At 42.6% G+C, this 16,858-nt stretch overlaps 1 protein-coding gene across 2 annotated transcripts in view; it reads right to left on the bottom strand.

Annotated features, from left to right (window-relative positions):
- Window positions 1-16,858, bottom strand: part of PTPRR (protein tyrosine phosphatase receptor type R) — a 415,965-nt gene that overhangs the window by 175,655 nt on the left and 223,452 nt on the right. Inside the window, exon 1 of one of the 2 annotated variants that reach the window (XM_063927467.1) lies at window positions 8,093-8,201. The exons of the other annotated variant lie outside the window; for it this stretch is intronic. The gene's annotated coding sequence lies outside the window, so the exon portion shown is untranslated. Of the gene's footprint in view, window positions 1-8,092; window positions 8,202-16,858 lie in introns of those variants that run through there. 2 annotated transcript variants of the gene reach the window in all.

The raw sequence follows: 16,858 nt of genomic DNA, 5'->3' as shown, positions 1-16,858 counted from the left end.
CTGTGCTGTATATTATTTACTCCAAATAAAGGGGTTATTAATATTTAATCCAAATAATTTTTACAGGGTTTGCCCTGTGATGTATTATTATACAACTCCAGAAAAATAATGGAGAACAAACATTTGGAGGATAAAATAGGGAAAGATCAAGAACCACTTACTCCTAGTGCTGAAGCTGCTGTCACTAGCCATGACATAGATGATGAAATGCCATCAACGTCTTCTGCCAAGGCCGAGGCCCACTGTGATAGTAGAGGGCATGTAAAATCCAAAAAGCCAAAGTTCAGTAAAAAGACCCAAAAAAATAAATTTAAATGGTCTGAGGAGAAATGTAAACTTGCCAATATGCCATTTACGACACAGAGTGGCAAGGAACGGCTGAGGCCCTGGCCTATGTTCATGACTAGTGATTCTGCTTCACATGACGATGGAAGCCCTCAAAACTGAGGCCTTGACACTTATGTTGGTGTTAGACGTGCGTCCGGTATCCGCCATTAGTGCAGTGGGATTTAGACAACTGATGGAGATATTGTGTACCAAATCCCATCTAGATTCCACTTCACTAGGCAGGCGATACTGAGATTTTGCCATTTAATTCCAGTGATTTGGACGTATAATTATTAATAACAGTGATTTTGCCAATTAATTCCAGTGATTTGGACGTATAATTACAGTGATTTTGCAGTATAATTACAGTGATTTTGACATATAATTATTAATTACAGTGATTTTGCCAATTAATTCCAGTGATTAGATGTATAATTCCAGTGATTTGGATGTATAATTTCAGTTGAAATTGTTTGTGTTGCTTGGCTTAGTCATACAGCTACCTCATTGCACCTCTTCAACATCTTTGCATGAGGTGCAGTTTGGGGACTAGTTTTTGAAAAGTGCCATCCTGCCTGACACTGCCGTACGAGTCCTGGGGTACTGCCATATAAGTCCACCAATTGCAGAATTTTAAAAAAATGTCAGGGGCGTGCTGGAGATGCTGTCAGTGGCCCGAACAATTGCGGCCCACTCTCGACATTCAGCCACCGCGTGACACTACTAGATGGGCCAGGTGGTTGTGTCGCTTAGCTTAGTCATACAACAACCTTGGTGCACCTTTTTTTCTTCTTTGCATCATGTGCTGTTTGGGGCCATTTTTTTATATCTGCCCTCCTGTCTGCCACTGCAGTGCCACTCCTAGATTGGCCAATTGTTTGTGTCGCTTGGCTTAGTCGTACAGCTACCTCATTGCACCTCTTCTACATCTTTGCATGAGGTGCTGTTTGGGGCCTAGTTTTTGAAAAGTACCATCCTGTCTGACACTGCAGTGCCACTCCTAGATGGGCCAGGTGTTTGTGCCGCACACTTGTGTCGCTTAGCTTGGTCATACAGCCACCTCTGTGCTACTTTTAGGCCTAAAAACAATATTGTGAGGTGTTCAGTGTTCAGAATAGACTAGAAATGAGTGGAAATGAATGTTATTGAGGTTAATAATACCGTAGGAGCAAAATTACCCCCAAATTCTGTGATTTTAGCTGTTTTTATGTTTTTTTTTCAAAAATCATCCAGATCCAAAACCAAAAAACGAAAGGGTGGTTTTGGCAAAACCAAAACACAAAAGTGGAATTAGAACCAAAACCAAAACACAAAACACGAAAAGTGCCAGCTGCACATCTCTAGAAATAAGCCTGCACTCGCTTACAGTAGATCACAAAAGAATCCATACATAAACAATAGGGCAGCGGTGGCCAACCCATGGCTCTTGAGCCGCATGCAGCTCTTTCATCTGCCGCATGCGGCTCGGTCAGCTCCTAGCCACCGCTGCTCCCAGCCCGAGACACACGTACACCTCTCCGGCGGTGGTGTCTCTCTTCATTTGGCACCGGCCCGTGAGCCAATCAGAGCTCGCGGACCGGCAGCTAAGCTTCTGATTGGCTGCCGGACCGCGAGCTTTGATTGGCTCAGGGACCGGCGCCTAATTCAAGAGAGACACTGCCGCCGGAGAGTGAGCACTGAGCAGCAGAAGCGCGGTGAATGGGGTGCGGGGGCTGGTGAGCACTGTGGGGACGTGTATCTGCTCTGGGGGCATAGCTGGCACTGGGGGCATAGCAGACACTGTGGGGACATGTGTATCTGCACTGGGGCATAGCTGGCACTGTGGAGGCATGTGTAGCTGGCATTGGGGACATAGCAGGCACTGGGGGACATGTGTATCTAGCACTGGGGGCATATCTGGCACTGTGGGGACATATGTATCTGCACTGGGGAGTGGGACATATACATATCTGGCACTGTGGGGACATATATGCCCCCCACAGTGCCAGATACACATATGTCCCCACAGTGCCAGATACACATATGTATGTGGCACTGTGGAGGCACCCAATTTTTGGCGTTTTTATATGTACTGTACTGGGACATTATATGTATGTGGCACTGTACAACATGACGATATGATATGAGGTCATACTCCTACAAACGTCATACCGAAAGGTGTGTGCACAAAAATGGTGTGTGGCTTTTTAACAACTATGCCACGCCCCCATTTTTGCGCATGATAGTGGCTCTTGCTCTTGACTACAGATCTTTTCTGGCTCTTTGCTTCTGACTGGTTGGCCACCCCTGCAATAGGGTAACATGTTATCGTACAGTTTGACTGGGGTCCCTTGAGATTATGGCAATATGGAGATTATTGAGAATGGTTACCAAACCAAAAAATTAGCAATTGGGCAAAACCATGTGTACTGCAGGTGGGGCTGATGTAACACGTGCAGAGAGAGTTAGATTTCGGGTGGGGTTATATTGTTTCTGTACAGGGTAAATACTGGCTGCTTTATTTCTACAATGCCATTTAGTTTTCAGTTTGAACACACCCCACCCAAATCTAATCTTCCTGCACATGTTACATCTGCCCCACCTGCAGTGCAACATGCTAAAAATTTTGGCTCCATATGCCCTATATATGCACACCTTAAGAAATCTTTAGTAAGTATGCGTTAGAACGGTTAGAGGTTTCAAAATGATCCGTTTCATATGTTTAACTGGAGGCTTAAATCAGGGCCGGACTGGGACTAAAAATAGGCCCTGGCATTTTTGAAGCACACAGGCCGACCTTTGTGACTCCTCCCCTTACTATTCCTGACTCCTCCCACTTATTAGTCTATGCTCTTACAAATATAATTAATATTCTAACAACATACAAGCGTACATCATTTTCTATTAAAATACACACAACCTGTGGTTGAAGTGGAAATTTTTAAGTGGGGGTATGTAAATGTGAAGTTTGTAAATAAGCGCGCGCAGAAGGTGCGCGCGCTCCGGAAAAGGGGGCGTGGCCACTCAAAAGGGGGCGTGTCCTTCAGTGTAGTTTATCACACCATACACCCATTATACGCATTATGCACCACAATAGTAGGACCCCTTATTCTATCTAGTACTGGTGCCTCTTTCACATTATACCACACAGTATGAGCCAAAATTCACATTATAGCACCCAGTATGAGCCGAAATTTACATTATAGCACCCAGTATGAGCCGAAATTTACATTATATGCCCCCAATAGTGCAGTGCCAGATCCACAATTGCCCCCACAGTGACAGGTATACAAATGCCCCCACAGTGCCAGGTATACAATTGCCCCCACAGTGCTAGGTATACAAATGCCCCCACAGTGCCAGGTAAACAATTGCCCCCACAGTGACAGGTATACAATTGCCCCCACAGTGCCAGGTATACAAATGCCCCCACAGTGCCAGGTATACAATTGCCCCCACAGTGCCAGGTAAACAATTGCCCCCACAGTGCCAGGTATACAAATGCCCCCACAGTGCCAGGTATACAAATGCCCCCACAGTGCCAGGTAAACAATTGCCCCCACAGTGCCAGGTATACAAATGCCCCCACAGTGCCAGGTATACAAATGCCCCCACAGTGCCAGGTAAACAATTGCCCCCACAGTGCCAGGTATACAAATGCCCCACAGTGCCAGCCAATTGCCCCCACAGTGCCAGATATACAATTGTCCCCACAGCAGCCAGTGCTGCAGCAACTTACCGCTGCTGCACTGCTACTGCTGCTGCTGCTGCTGCTCCTCCGGGCTGTGAGGGTCGGGGGTGAATCAGGAGAGCAGAGCGCCCGCCAGCGCGGCTGTGTCTGGTGCTGCGGCGGCTTCGTTCAAACCAGCTGCCGGTTCGTGAGCCAATCAGAGCTCGCGGACCGGCGGCTTCTGATTGGCTGCCGGTCCGCGAGCTCTGATTGGCTCACGAACCGGCGGCTGGTTTGAACGAAGCCGCCGCAGCACCAGACACAGCCACGCTGGCGGGAGCTCTGCTCTCCTCTCCTGACAGCTGAGACATGCTGCCGCCGGACTGAGCGGCAGCGTGTCTCAGTGACCGCTGGACCGGCCCAAGTGGCCATCGGCCCTTCTGGCATTTGCCAGAAGTGCCAGATGGCCAGTCCGGCCCTGGCTTAAATACATTTTGAATTATTGCTTATCAGCTATTATATATAGCACAGGTCACACTATGCAGCACTGTACAGAGAATCTGTATTCCTTTACATTATACCAAAGGTGAGATGTATCAAATGTAAAATTGCTGCATACCTACTGAAAACTGCAGTTTTATGAGGACTGTCATCAGGGCTGTTTCTAGCCAATTTGGCTCCCAGTGCGAGATTTAAAAATGCGCCCCCCCCATGACATAAAAAAAATGTGCCCCCTCCCCCCACACACCTAGATTAAAATAAAAACTTGTGCGCGCACCCGGCAAGGGGGCGTGGCCTCATCTAAATGGGTGTGGCCTCATTTAAATGGGCATGGCCTCGTCTGAAAAGACTAACTCACAATCCAGTTTTTGACACTGCTCCAACAGATCACGACCACCACAGGAAAAAAAAAATCTACCATATTAAGCCCCACACAGTAATGCCCCCTGCACCATATTATGCCACACACCGCAATGCCCTTGATACATTAAATCCCCACACTACGGTAGGCAAGAGTCCCCATTTCACACATTACGGCAGGTGTCCCCATTTTACACAAAGAGAGAGAGAGAATACTTACAGAGGCGATTACCGCTCTTCGGGCCGCCTCACCAGTCGCTCCTCGCGCCGGCCTTTCCCTCTTTCTAACTTGGATCCCCCTCTGTACTCCGCTCGGGGGGGGGGGGGGAGTTTCACGGAGTGATGGGGTTGCGTCGTGACGTAACGACGCAACCGCGCCATTCCGTGAAACTCCGCCCCCCGGGCGGGTTACTCGGGGAGAAATAGGAGGGGAAAGCAGGGAGTCATAGTTAGTGCCGCTGCGGGCGCCCAGTGCGGTTGCACTGCTCGCTTGCCCCAAGAAATGGCCCTGACTGTCATATCACTTATGGAATTTCATGGGCTAGTGTAATAGGGTGCTATTTTTCAGGTGTCTAAAAAAATTGCACCAAATCGCACGTTTGTAACGTGCGATTTATTACTAAAAATCGCACATGTTATAGGGTGCAAATTTTAAGGTTAAAACGGAATTTGCATGCGGTTTTGGGCGATTTTAAGTAAAGGAAACGTGATTTTTAGTAATAAAAACATGCGGTTTTTTGGTCTTGTTTTTATTACTTAGTCAGAAGTATGCACAGACCAGTTTGATCTGTGCATGCTTCTGTATGGAACAGTAAAGAAAGTGTTACAACCCCCCAAAAAAAACTAGGTTCCATGCAGAGAATTAAAGGTACCAGCGGGCCCTTTAATTCCCCACATGCTGGTACTTGTGGTTCTCCAAGTACCAGCATGTGGGGGAGGCTTGCTGGAACTTAAAGTTCCACAGCAAAAGACAATATTCTTTTTAACACTTTCACGGCTATCAGCCCTCCATCCACAGCCCACGGATGGAGGGGACAGCCGGGGCTTTATCCCTGGCCCTTGGGTACCTGGAGGGGGAGGGACCCCTTTATTTAAGGGGTCCACACTCCCCCAGGAAACCCCGGCCAGGGATGACTAGTTGGGGGGTTTGTGATGCTTTGGCCACAGGGACCTATATAAAAGTGTCCCCCGGCTGCGGCATCACCTCCCTGGCTAGTGGAGCCCGGTGCTGGTTCCAAAAATACAAGGGACCCTTACTTCTTTTGTCCCTCATATTTTTGGAATCAGGACCGGTCCAAGAGTCCGGTGCTTGTTATTTAAATATAGGGAACCCCAGTCAATTTACCCCCCCCCCCTGTATTTTTGCAACCAGGACTGGCTCAAAGAGCCCATGGCTGGTTATGCTTTTGGGGGGGACCTGCACGTCGTTAATTTTTTACATTTTTAACACTTTCTTTACTGTTCCATACAGAAGCATGCACGGATCACACTGATCTGTGCATGCTTCCCCAAAAATCGCTACTCTAAACCTGGTCTATTATTCTGGCGATTTTTGTAAGGTTTTGTGTGCAAGTAAAGAAATTGCATCCTATTACATTTGCGATTTTCATTGTTTTCAATGGGAAAACATCAGGATGCAATTTTTCAATTGCGATTTTTGGAATATGTTCAAAAATTGCGGTTTTTAACAAGCTATTACATTTGCAATTTTCTGAAAACATGCGAATTTGTGGTAAAAATCGCATGTTTTCCGAAATCGCACCCTATTACATTCAGCCTCATATGTATTATTAGGGCCCTGCAGCAGAACAGTCACCAGAGGTTTCCATGGGGCTATAATCTAGCTGCATTATCAAGTTCTGAAAGCATAATTTTAAGCAACTTGCGGCCTAATTCAGACCTGGTCGCAGGCTATTTTTTGCACTGCTGCAACCAGGTAATCGCCGCCTACAGGGGCAGGGGGTAATCGCTTTGCAGGGGTGCGATCGGCTGTCCAGTGAGCGGCACAAACAGAAGTTTGTGCAGTTTCTGCACAGCCCATGACTTACTCAGCCGCTGCGACGATCCGTACAGGTGGTGACGTCAGAAATCCTCTTCTGGAACGGCTGGGCACTCCCAGAAAACGGTGAGTTGCCGCCCAGGAACACCTTCTGCCTGTCACTCTTCTTGCGACTGCCGGTGCGATATGCTTTCTTCGTTAGAATCGTCGCTGCCCAGCGACGGCAGCCTATGCGCCTGTGCTTTGCGGGCTGCACGCATGCGCTGTTCAGACCTGATCGCACAGCTGCAAAAAAAATCCAGCATGCGATCGGGTCTGAATGAATGAATGATGAATGATGGACTGGAGCGCCTCTTTTGATGAAATTTTGCAACCTAGAGGCATCACAGACGCAGTGAAAAGCAGATCACAGTGTACTAGAGACACTGGGCTGATACATTAACTGCACAGGAATCGGTCATACACATGGGGAAAGTCGCAGATTACGCACAACAGAATTTAGTGTGAGCAAAAGCTGTGGCTTTTGAATCAATGACTGATTGACAAATACAATATGTAACATGATAGACATAATGACATGACCAATGACAATTACATTTTCTGTAACCTAAATACTTGCAATGCTCACGGTAGCATTAACTATAATGATGACATGATCACTAGACTTGGGCACTGAAAGCATTTGCAAATCTTCACTTTAAAAAAATAAAATTACCTAGATGACGAAAACTGCATCCAGTGTACATAAAATACAATTACAAATGGTTTAGAACTGAGACTGTTCCCAGAAATCAAAGTCATGTGGCAACCATGAGTTAATTCACCCACATACCCACCAAACAACAGCAAATAAGCATAATGTATGTATCAAATACATAATGCTATTTTTACAAACAATACAATATGAATAAGTGAAAAAATAATGAGAAAAAGTAAGTAATGTACACCAAATAGTACATGCCAGTAGGATGGAATATATGTGACAGGGAAGAACAGAATTAAAAATATAAATCTGGGACAACAAAGAAACTGTAATATTTACACTCAAGGAGAACAAAGAAAGAAAAAAAAACAATACATTATTTTAATTAGATTTAATTTGCTCCCTAGCTATCATTTGTTAATACTAACATTTGAACTGCTTCTATAATTTTACTTGGGTCCTATGCAAGCAACGTTTTCTAAAAAACACATTTAAAGCATCAACAAATATCGGTTCCATGACATTCATTAAATCTGTAAAAAGGATGTCTTACCTCTTGGTTGCTATAGATTTCTGCGTCCCATATAATGTTAGCCAAGACAAAATACTAAGCCTGCTCAATGTGGTCTAGCTGCGCTCACATACTGTACTGTAGCTTGTGCTTCTAAAGGTTCCAAGTCAAACCTCTGAACACCTGGCTTTGGAGAGATGATGACACATTCTATAAATTGTCTAACTAATTAGTCTTACAATTTACAACCAGCTCTTTGTATTTCTTCTACGAAGCTTCATTTTGAAGTCAAAACAACAATCCATTGTGTGATGCTATAGAGTATGATGACTATATGGGATATCTAATAAATATATAGGTAGAACACACAATGCACTCGTGTCTGAAAAATCGTCATTATACGAACTTATTACATTTAATGTAAATTACAGTGTAATGTACATTTATCATGTGAGTAAAAATATACTTTAGCTATAATCTGTAATCTTTTAACATGTATTTATCTGCTTTTCTTCTACATTGAAATGCTTGTCAAAATAGTACACAAGACAACATAACCTTGTCACTGGTTTTGTTTCCAGAGAGATGGCAGGTCCCATGCCTGCAACGCAACTCCCCTGGGTGACACAGTAACTGACTGATTATATTTCTGCTTCCGAACATTTATTTTCTGCCTGTTATTATTTACGTATTGTACATCTGTGACGTGCAGCTTTGATTTTTTAAAATGTTGGAAAGACTGAATAAAATGTCATACTGTAATATTATAATATCGCAAAAAACAAACAAAAAAACCCTGACCTTTATTTGGCCGATGGTCTTAATTCAATTATAGCCCAATTTTTTGTGTGATAATAATTAGCTTTTTTGCACAAAAACACAAAAAGCCATGACCTATGTGTTTCATGGCTGCATTTGTGGAAAAATGTTTACTTTTTGGGGATTTGGTTTGGCCTGCCACAAAATCCCAGATAGTGTAAGTGTTGGCATAAGAGCTAGTAGGATAGCCCCGGGTGAGTATATTAGCTGCGGTAATTAATCAGATACCACGCTAAGTTTGTACAGGTTGAGTATCCCTTATCCAAAATGCTTGGGACCAGAGGTATTTTGGATATGGGATTTTTCCGTATTTTGGAATAATTGCATACCATAATGAGATATCATGGTGATGGGACCTAAATCTAAGCACAGAATGCATTTATGTTACATATACACCTTATACAAACAGCCTGAAGATAATTTTAGCCAATATTTTTTATAACTTTGTGCATTAAACAAAGTGTGTCTACATTCACACAATTCATTTATGTTTCATATACACCTTATATACACAGTCTGAAGGTCATTTAATACGATATTATTAATAACTTTGTGTATTAAACAAAGTTTGTGTACATTGAGCCACCAAAAAACAAAGGTTTCACTATCTCAGTCTCACTCAAAAAAGTCCGTATTTCGGAATATTCCGTATTTCGGAATATATGGATATGGGATACTCAACCTGTAGAAGTATTTTATTTAATTTTTTAGGCAAGAGACAGTTCTGGGCCGGTTTGACTTTCAAATTTATAGTGGCACTAATATTAAATGCAATGTGAAGCGTGTTTTGAATTTAATATTACTGCCAGCTTATCTTTCGAGGTCAACCCTGCTTTGTAAATCTAGCCCTTTGAAAATGTGGAAGAAAAATTAATCAGCTACAGTATTGTGTGATATTGTTTTTTGGATTTACAAAAGAAAAAGAAACATTGTCACATTTAATTGTTATGTTATATCCATATAAATTACAAAATGACTGTACCATGCATAGAGTCCCAGTACTCCACTTTGGTGACAAAAGTAATATTTCTGCATTACATATAATACAAGTCTGCCCCCAAATGCTATTAGCTGACGGTGGGTTTTTACACAGGATGAAAAGGAAGGAAGCAAATAATGCATCATGCAACAGACTAACTGGTGATGTGTACTTGCTGCAGCTTGACCGCTCTGCCCATGTTCACCCACAGCCAGCCTCACGGAGCAAATATGTAAAAAAGTCCTCCTGCCCATGCCCACCCACAGCCTGCCTTCACTCTGCTTCCCTTTGGCAGCAACCTCACCTCTCTGGATATTTGTTGCCATCCTCCTCCATCACTGCTTCATTACTCGGCCAGTCTCCACTCTCAAATGTAGCTGTCACTTCCCTGTCAAGTTGCTCCTTTGTGACACTGGGGAAGAGTGTGGGGTACAGCCAGGGAATGTGCATACAAAAAACTATATATATATATATATTTTTTTTTTTTTTTTATGCGACTGCATTTGCTGCAGGGGGAGTTCTGACCGGCGCATGTGCAGAATGTATGCAGCGCTGGTCAGCGGCAGTAGAACCAGACAAAAGAGGGAGAGTGCACTTCTGCACATAGGTACTTTAACACTCTACCTCTTCAGCAAACTTGTTATTAATACATGCTGCCCTTATCTGAACTTGGTTCACAGCGATCTGGAGGTGAAGTGGGTCCTTACACATAACGGTCGGAGCATGTACATTAATACATCTACCCAACTATGCAGTTTTGCTTCTGCTGGTAGAATGCAATGTGTGCACATGGTGTAACATTACACTGGGGTACAGCTTTTAGTCACCTAACCACTAAGAGGTTATTCACATCTTCCCCAGACTAGGAGAACAACCTATAACCCCTTACGGATCCACTCTTCTATAACCATTTATAGCATGCTGACCATCTCTGTATTACCACTTCAAGACTTTGGGCCTAATTCAGACCTGATCGTAGCAGCAAATTTGTTAGCTAATGGGCAAAAGCATGTGCACTGCAGGTGGGGCAGATATAACATGTGCAGAGGGAGTTAGATTTGGGTGGGTTATATTGTTTCTGTGCAGGGTAAATACTGGCTGCTTTTTTTTACACTGCAATTTAGATTTCAGTATGAACATACCCCACCCAAATCTAACTCTCTCTCCACATGTTATTTCTGCCCCCCCCCCTCCCCTGCCGTGCATATGGTTTGACCCATCTCTCCATAACCCCTTTAAGTTTACTGACTCATCCCTCTATAATCCTCCATGGCACACTGACCCATTCCTCTATAACACCACATGGCTCATTTCCTATAAACCCTTATAGCACACTAACAGGGGAATTCAAATGTTTGAAAAGTCAGTTGGGTGTCTGTTTTTTTCCTATCTAATAGACTGGAAAAAACAGACTCCCAACCGACTTTTCAAACATTTGAATTCCCCCCAATACATCTCTCTAGCACACTGACCCATCCTTCTATAAACCTTCATAGCACCCCTATAGTACACTGCCCCATATCTCTATAACCACTTATAGTATACTGACCTATCCTTCTGTTATCCCTTATGGCACACTGACCTATCCTCTATAACACCACATGGCACACTGACTCATTCCCTATAACCACTTTTAGAATATCAAGCATCTCTCTAGCAGATATATTTAATTCACAACATACCGGTATATTAATGTTTTCGGTCTAGTCAGTATTTCATACATGGCACTCATGATGGATCTTTTTTTTTTACTTTCCTATGAAAAGAAACATTTTCAAAGTGTTTAGCCTGCCTTTGACAGCATGTTTGAAGAATTCACTAAACCATGAAAATCTCTTTGGCTTACGCATAAAAGTCTAACCTCTAGTGTTCCATCCAACCACTTCAGAAATACACAGCGGGAGATATATGGTAGGATGTAATGGAGGATACAAAGTCTTGGAAAAGAGGAAGGAAGGAAATATCTGGAATAACTAGTCTAAACACAATGACATGGTGTAAATATTCCCTTGTTAATATGTAGTATCAACTTAGACAAACCGTAATGTTCCATTTTCATACAAAATGTTATATTGTCTAAGGGCCTAATTCAGATCTGATCGCAGCTGCAAATTTGTTAGCTAATGGGCAAAACCATGTGCACTGCAGGTAAGACAGATATAACATGTGCAGAGAGAGATAGATTTGGGTGTGGTGTGTTCAAACTGAAATCTAAATTGCAGAGTAAAAATAAAGCAGCCAGTATTTACCCTGCACAGAAACAAAATAAACCGCCCAAATCTAACTCTCTCTGCAAATCTTACATCTGCCCCACCTGTACTGCACATGGTTTTGCCCATTAGCTAACAAATTTGCTGCTATGATCATATCTGAATTAGGCCCTAAGTCCCAAATTTTAGGTTGCACTCACTTGTAGTGAATATTTTAAGATTTGCTGTAGTACATCTGAATGTTCCTTTGAGCTGCCAGTTACTTAAAGTACTGTATACTGTAAAATATTGATACTTCACTTTCACTCTGACATCTTTCTCAATACTCCCCCTCACCATCTGTCTCTGACCTTTTGTGCAGAGTATTATGACTAACCACATGACCTGCAAAATAAGTAGTAAATGATTAATATTTAGTGCCTGCAGAGCAAACAGTGATAGAAATTAACAGTTTAAATGAAGGATTTGTGCAACAAAGTAAACACAATAGCAATAGAAAAATGTAATATCTGCCTCCTAGTGACAATTTGCATACAGTATCTCAAATGGGAAAATAGAAAACACACATCTGAAATTTTTTGACTAGTTTTATAGGAAGACTTTGTGGCATTTTTAACAAAAGGTAAACTTATAATAAATTCAAATAAAGTTTTAATGAAAAAAAAATATATGACTCTTACATTCCCTAAAAGCCTTAGCCTATTCAGCATCAAGTTCAATACCTTAGGTGAGGACTAATAAATGATCAGGACCCTGGACCTTTTAAATACCTGTCCAAGGATGACTAGCACTAAGCCTTTTCTCAGTACCATGCACCTTAATGGGACTTTTATACATTTTTAATTACATTTTTCAAAATTATTTATAAATTATGTTTTCATTTTCCATTTGGGGTGTGTGGAAGTTCTGTATAGACAGGTTACCCGGACTCATTACACATGCCTGGACAAGATATGACTTTGGGCAGCATGGTGACAGAGGGCAATCGCGATTTTCTAGGCAATGGAGCTGCTAATGTTGGCAAGTGAAGATGCCATCCAGGAATGAAAAGAGACGTCCACCGGACTCATTGCAGGCTCAATCGCAATTGCGTACATATTAGCAGACTATATGCAATTACAGAGCACATCTAAGCTAAGGGTTGGTCTATGACTATGCAGAGCGACTCAGATGCCATGTATTTGCATGTACGATCACACAGCCATCAGAAGATACACACCCCGAAAACGGCCATGACATGCCTGCATTTCCCCAACCACTCCCCTTAATCTCCCTGTTAACACCTCCAAAGGCCACTTCCTGTCAATCACTCTGACACAAAGTTCTCAGTGTGAGCAGGATCGCAACGGCACCCTCGGGCATGCGCACTGCGATCACAGCACATGCACAGTTTGCCGATAATCGATCAGTTACGTGAACATAGACCATTGTGTACCAACATGAATTAGGCCCAGAGGGCCTAATTTATGTTTGTAATTAAAGAAAAAAAAGAATGTAACTTTGTGCATGTTGCACTGCAAGGGGAGAAAATACATTTATACTGTTTCTGTACAGGGTAAATTCTTGCTGCTTTTGCATGTGACCCACATATGTTTATATTTACACTGCAATTTAGATTTAAATTTGAACAAACCCACCCAAATCTGAATCTTTATGCACATGTTATATCTGCACCCCCCCCCCCCCCCTGCAGTGCAACATGGTTTTGTCCGGTTGCTTGCTTTTTTGCTTTACTTATACGCATGAATCAGGCCCAGAGTGCTTAGCATGGCTGCCTACTGGTGCTCCAGTGTCCAGTGGCTTCTGACAAAATGATCTTTTACCTATATGCACGTGCATGTTCTAGGGACTATAGGGGGACATTTACTAAGCAGTGATAAGAGCGGAGAAGTGAGCCAGTGGAGAAGTTACCCCATCAACCAATCAGCAGCTCTGTATAATTTTATAGTATGCAAATTATAGATGTTACTTCAGTTCTGATTGGTTGCCATGGGCAACTTCTCCACTGCCGCACTTTTCCACTCTTATCACTGCTTAGTAAATGTCCCCCTTAGACTGTAAGATCCAATAGAGCAGGGAGTGATATTGATGAAAAGGTAATATATGCAATACAGTATATTGTCCATTCCACCAATTAATGCTATAGTGCACAGTGCACCTATGTGTGCGTACAGAAGATTTGTCTGTGAATGACGTCGTTCACAGACATTTCAGGTCGGCCCTGCTGCATAGACGATACAGTATATCTAGCAGACATATTGTTTCATCTGCTTGTGTATGTAGGCAACACGCGGATTGTCCCATTAGGCGGCTGCAGCAGCTGACGACAGTGACATCACAAATGAGTTGGCAAATGTAAATGAGATGTCTGCCCATATACAGTATATCAAGCGCACGATTGGAAAGTGTGTATACTGTAGCTGTCTACAGGGGATCCGTATGGTATCCTGCCGCAGGGGATGCTGATGGTCAGTATACTGACATCGGCATGCCGAGCATTGGAATGCCTTCAGGGGGCGAGCGCAATGCTCTGCGCTCGCCATGCTGCAAGCTTGGAGGCAAGCTATGCTCACCACAGGTTCTAGTCAGCTACCTCGTCAGCACACTGGCGGCGGTATGGTGCCCCAGTAAGAATCCCGGCGTCGGTATTGTGACAGCCGGGATCCCGATGAGCGGTATGCTGACCGCATACCATCTACAGACATATTGTTTATTTATTTACCCAGCCTTAAACATTCTCTGAAGATAATTGCATACTATAATTGGTACTATGAAAATAAACATTTATAATAACTGCAGCTTTTTAGGCCAATCACAGCAGCCGCAGTTAGACTATGAAATAGAGTTGGAAATTTGCTGCAGGCAATGAGATCAGGTCTACATCGTGGTCTTGATCTTATTGCCTGCTGTTGCAGGAACTGATGTCTGACTTCTTGACCTAGATCTAAATGGCTATCATTAGCCTGTACAGCTACACTTGTCATATTTAAATCTATTCCTCTCTTTACTAAAAAAAAAAAGATGGCCAATCACTGTAGACACACAGGTAAGGGGAATTGAGATTGGCGGAGTTGGGGTTGGGTACAAGAGACATAGGGGAAACAATGACAGAGTGCTGGGAGAGAATTGAGAGCTGGAGAAGGAAAAGAACAAGTAGGGAAATAAAGGAGAGCAGACAGGAGAAAAGCCCTGTGGTTGAGAAAGTGGACTTAAGGAAACAGAGTTCTTGTTGGGAAAATAGCGTCTCTGGGTGGTAAGTGATAGATTATGTGTGCCGGAGGAGAGATCACTGCAGGTGCCACAGGCCTGCAAGTGAAGTGCAGTGGAACAAGAAGAAATTGAAGTCACTGGTATCACTGGAACACAAGTAGATGACAAAACTGAAGTTAATGTGTGCTTGTGTGCATGAGCACTGTATGTTATTTAAAACAATAAAATATACTGTTAGTAATTAGTATCAAATATTTTTACAAAGTAGTATTGCCTGCTGTTCCAAAAATGTAATGTTGGATATTTTTCAGTAACTGAATATAGAAAATATATTTCTGTGTATTAATTGATTTATTGCCTTCTCTTTAAGAATTTTTACAACTTTTACAGATCTGAAAACATTTAATGTCACAATTATGCCGAAATGTAAAAAAAAAATTAAGATTGAGACAATTCATATTAAAACATTAACATTTCAATTGTTTGTCATATTGTCTAAAGTAATGAGCCTTTTTTGGAGCTATTCAATTGTTGCTCCAATCAGATGCCCATTAGCCGCAGTAGTCACATCTCAGCTCAAACCCCCTGGAGGTTGCGAGCTAAAATGTGCAAAAAGTCAGCTGTTTGGATGCCCAAATAGCACTTTTCCCTGTCACGCCCATTAGTTTGGTCGTGTTTAGCCGCTTTACATGGCTAAACACTGACTAATTGGGCATGATAAACGCGATAGTTAAGGGGCGTCCAAAATAATTGAATTGCAACAATGGGCGCCCATTAATTATCGCGCTTTATGAAACAATTGAATCGTCCCCCTATGGGACACATTTATAGTGTACACTTGCTGTTTTATAAGTAAATTTCTGTCTCAACAATATACAATACATTATATTATGACAGTTTGATACTGGTAGACAAGGGCCAGGGGTACCAGGCTAGGCCATTGATAGTGGTCTCTAGGTTCAGGTGCCAAAACTTTTTTCAGAGCATACAGTTTGAGTAATCTCTGATGTTAAAGCCACATCATTTCATTATGCTGCTCTATGCTGTTATTTTATACTATGCTGTTTTTGGCTAACCGCTAACTGATAATTTTCATGGTTTAATTACCAGCAAATTTTCCTGACGGCAAATGTGGTTTGCAGTTTTGTTTCATTGTGATTTCATCAAAAGTGGGTGTTTCTGGGTGGATCAGGGTAGGTTTTGCATGGGTCCCATTGGGTTTGGGCCTATTTTATTCACTATTTGGCATTTTCAAAAGTTGGGAGGTATGTACATATACACTTTTATCATCATTTCCACAATTCCCACAGCATCTGTAAGTGTTTTTAGACTGGTACATCTTTAACTGTTTTTAGTTTGGTAGTGCCGCTGGCATAAGCGGTGACAGGTGTGCAATTGCTTGTCTAAAATATAGGCACTCTTTCTCTATATAGTTTGCAAAGCTTTTCTGCATGTTGCTGTATAAAATAAGAAAGATCACAATGCCTAAGAGATACTTAGTTCAAACAAAGAATGCATGATTAAGACAACAAAATTATACTGTATCTGTGTTCAATACCTTCTACTTGACATTCAGAAGATACTTCAGGG

The sequence above is a fragment of the Pseudophryne corroboree genome, chromosome 6 (assembly GCF_028390025.1).
Source record: "Pseudophryne corroboree isolate aPseCor3 chromosome 6, aPseCor3.hap2, whole genome shotgun sequence".
In the NCBI taxonomy this organism is placed as follows: domain Eukaryota; kingdom Metazoa; phylum Chordata; class Amphibia; order Anura; family Myobatrachidae; genus Pseudophryne; species Pseudophryne corroboree.
Note: the sequence above shows the minus strand (reverse complement) of the source record. Positions and strands in the feature narration are given on the sequence as shown.